The sequence below is a fragment of the Brassica oleracea genome, chromosome C5, assembly GCF_000695525.1.
Source record: "Brassica oleracea var. oleracea cultivar TO1000 chromosome C5, BOL, whole genome shotgun sequence".
Taxonomy (NCBI): Eukaryota; Viridiplantae; Streptophyta; class Magnoliopsida; order Brassicales; family Brassicaceae; genus Brassica; species Brassica oleracea.
In genome coordinates this window covers 27,144,482-27,148,835 of record NC_027752.1, presented here as the reverse complement: position 1 = coordinate 27,148,835, position 4,354 = coordinate 27,144,482, and positions in this window count along the sequence as shown.

The following is a 4,354-nucleotide window of genomic DNA, read 5'->3' as shown; positions in this document are numbered from 1 at the left end:
CCACAACTTCGAACTAACAAAAATCCCAAGAGGAGATAATACGTCAGCGGATGCGCTGGCCGCGCTGGCTTCAAATTCCAATCTTGCGGTAAAAAGAATAATACCAGTAGAAGGAATAGATAAACCAAGCATAAATCTCCCATGTAAGGGAATCGACCTTCAGTAAAATAATCCCTCGCGCATTGATGCAATCACTACGCGAAGTAGGGCACGAAGAGAAAGCCAGGGTCTCGACAACGAAAACAGCGATGAGCCCGACAACCAATCGGCCCCGAACACATCGCGCGTCGGGACCAGAGGAACATCGACCACCGCAGCTATCCCTGAAGAGGCCGTCCAAGAAACCAGCAATGAGACACACGAAGCCTTCAAGAAGGAGCTAGAAGCTAGACCAGAATGGACTACCCCAATATTTAAATATATAAAGGATGGCGAGCTCCCCGCCGAGAGATGGGAAGCTCGAAAAATAAAAGCCCGGAGTTCGCGCTATTGTGCCATGGAGGAAAAACTATACAACAGAAATCTAGATGAGCCCTATATATTAGGTCTATCCTGATGCACCTCAGTCCATAGATAAGTACATGGAACCGTACCAGAATAGAGATCAGACCGTTCAGGACACCTCAGCCGAGGTCCGCCTTCCTAGCCGTACCGCCCAGGATGATCGAGCCGTGTACTGCCTCGACCGAACCAGTACGCGTCCTTCCCAACCATCTCGACAAGCCAAAGTTAACAGTCGAGCCAGACTTAACTTGGATCATGCCAGAATTGACATGGATCATGCCAGACTTGACGTGGATCATGCCAGACTTGACTTAGATCGAGAGGTTTCCCAAAATGATCGAGACTTCTCTCTCTTTGTCCGTTTGGCACGAACCGACTTTCCAATAATCGAGCCAGTGGACTAACCCTCATGTCCGACTCTCTCTTGGACTTCTATCATTCAGATTTCTCTAAGGCACGAATCATCCAACTCTTTGAAGACTTAGGCCGCATCAGTACACTGCTTGATCAGGCCACTGACTGTCCAAACCGTCCCGCGTTCATCCAGCTCCTTACCGCGGCGACTTCAACTTGATCGAATGAATCTAGACATCAGCCGAAGAGTCACATCGACCAGATCTGAAGCTGAAGAGTTTCTTGACTGGCCTTCCACATTCTCAGTCAATTTTGTTATTTTCTAAGTGTTTTTATTAATGTCTTTCATTAACCACAAGTACTATAAATATGTAAACTCTGCTTCATTATCAATCAATCCGATTTTCCCTTAAAGTTTATGAGTTTATCTCTTTGTTCTTTGCTTAAAACAATTTCTGTTTCTTGTCGAGTGATTCTCCAAGTAAACATATCTTCCCTTGTTGGTCTTGACGTAACATTCCAAACCACAATCGAAGCCAATGGTATCATAAGGTCTTTCCGCAACCTTGTGTGTCGCCCTCCTTTCAACCCTCCCAGTTCTCCCATCTTTGGCGAGTTCATATCCAAAATCCCGTTGAGTGATCCTTGTCCGAATCTAGGACATATCAAAGTGGTATCAGAGCCACTCAACTGGTATCATCATTTCATCTTCTCATCTTCCATTTTCTGAATCTGTTCATCTTATTCTATCTATCTCAAATCCGGGCCATCTCTTTACCAGCCACTAGATCTATATAAAAAAAAAAAAAAGAGAAAAAGATAAAAAAAAAAAAAAAAAGAGAAATAATAATCAAAAGTTCGATTAGTGGCTAGGTGGTGGAAGAGAAATCCTACTGACTGAAGAGAAATCCAGCCTTAGAGTGGTTAATACGGATTTCAAAACCCAAAAAGTTCTTATCTTTCTATCTAACTACCCCCGTTTGCTTGGAGATCCTAACTTGTTACTAGTCTTGTTCTCTTAGAACTTTGACAGACAACTTGTTGAGTGACCATTCAATTTTCGAGAGAAACACGTGTGTGGGTGAGGATAAACACTAGAGAGTGTGAGGATTTGTTATCTGTTAACCTTTGTGTTGAGAAATTTTCAGGATTAAATGATTGATCTTCAAAAGAGGTATGACTAACCTTATGAATGCAGGTTTGGAACAGATCCATCTCAGACTTGATGAAATCCAAGGTAGCCAACCGGCCAGATCTAGAACCAGGCGAGATCGCCCACGGAGGAACAACCGGCCGAATGAAGAAGTCGGAGAGGATGAGAACCAAGACGATCGTTCCATCAACCGCCCCAGGAGAGGAACCCAAAACCGTGACCCAGGTGATGTTAATCCTTTTGCTAGAGCTGATCAAACTAATGAGGGATTAGGAGGAGTGAAACTTAAGATCCCAACTTTTGATGGTAAAAACGACCCGGATGCTTTTCTTGAATGGGAAAAAAAAATTGAACTTGTTTTTGATTGTCAAAACTTCTCTGAAATGAAAAAGGTTAGATTGGCCGCAGCTGAGTTTGTTGGCTATGCTATTAATTGGTATTGTCAAGTTGTGACTCACAGGAGAAGGAATGGCGGACCACCAATCTCTACTTGGGACGAGCTCTCGGCCATGATGAGGAGACGTTTTGTTCCTGAACATTATCACCGGGAACTTCACCAAAGGCTCAGAAGGCTTCTTCAAGGAACCAAATCCGTGGAGGACTATCACCAAGAGATGGAGGTCTTGATGCTAAAGGCGGATGTGGACGAGCCCCTAGACGCCCCTAGATCGAATGGAGCTTCAAGAGTATACCAGTATGGAGCAAATGCTACATAAGGCTATTTTGGTCGAGCAACAAGCCAAAAGAAAGGGCTACTCTAAACTGGCCTTTGCTCCCAAGCCTAGCTATCAAGACAAAGGTAAGTCTCCAAACACAACAAATACTGCTGTTAAGACTAACACCCCGGTTCATGTTGACAAAGGCAAAGCAGTTGAGACTAACAATAGGGCAAGAGACATCCGGTGCTACAGAAGTCAAGGCCTTGGCCACTATACCAGCAAGTGTCCGAACCAGAAAGTGATGATCCTCATGGAGATTGGCGAGGTTGAGTCCGAGAATGATCAGGACGATCTAGAGGACAAGGGCGACCACTGTCCTATCTTTTATGAGGAAGGAACACCAAGGGCCACTTCTAGTTGCCAGGAGAGCCACGGAACGAAGGACTTGTTCCGATCTTTGAAGAACATTCAGACCTTGATCTAGAACCGGCCTTTGATGAGACACTTGAGCCGATCTATGATGATGAGCATGGACATCTCGACTACCCAGCTTACGGTCCACTTCTTGTTACTAGAAGAACATTGAGTGTTCAACCCAAAACCAATGAACGAAAACAAAGGGAGAATCTTTTTCATTCTCTATGCTTAGTTTCAGAAAAAGTTTGTTCTTTGATTATTGATGGTGGTAGTTGCACTAATGTTGCTAGGACTTGTGACCAAACCACTTCCTCGACCTTTCAGATTGGAGTGGTTGAACGACACTGGAGAACAGTACGTCCGGGAACAGGTCGCGGTCTCTCTCACTATTGGACGATATGAGGACGAGGTCCTTTGCAACGTTCTGCCCATGGACGCGTGCCATATTCTGTTAGGACGACCATGGCAGTTTGACGAAAAGACTATACATGACGGATACACCAACCGCCACTCCTTTGATCATAAGAGAAAGAAGATCACCTTGGTTCCCCTCTCACCGGCCGAAGTCCATCAAGATCAGCTCCAGCTGAAGGAGATCCGAGACAAAGAGCCAAAGCCATCCGAACCTGAGGTATCTCCTAGGAACTCTAACTTCTTTATCAAAGGAAGCCAGGTAAAGAAATCCTTATGCTCAGAACAGCCGTTTCTTTTGCTCGTTTATAAAGAAACTCTAATGGCTTCCTCCTCTAACATTGCACCAGAAATTCCGAGTGATCTTACAGATGTGTTGCAGGAATACTCTGATGTGTTTCCAGAAAAGAATCCTGAGGGATTGCCCCTAGTTCGAGACATTGAACATCAGATTGATTTCGTTCCAGGTGCGTCTCTTCTAAACCGGCCAGCTTACCGAACCAATCCAGTGGAAACGAAGGAACTTCAAAGACAGATTGGAGAGATTCTTGAGAAGGGATACATCAGGGAGAGCCTCAGCCCTTGTGCCGTTCCTGTTCTCCTTGAGCCCAAAAAGGACGGTTCTTGGCGCATGTGCGTGGACTGCCGAGCCATCAACAACATAACGGTAAAGTATAGGCATCAATACCTAGGCTTGATGACATGCTTGATGAGTTTCATGGTTCCTCTGTGTTTTCTAAAATTGATTTGAAAAGTGGTTATCACCAAATCCGCATGAAGGAAGGTGATGAATGGAAAACTGCATTCAAAACTAAACTAGGATTGTATAAATGGCTTGTCATGCCATTTGGCCTTA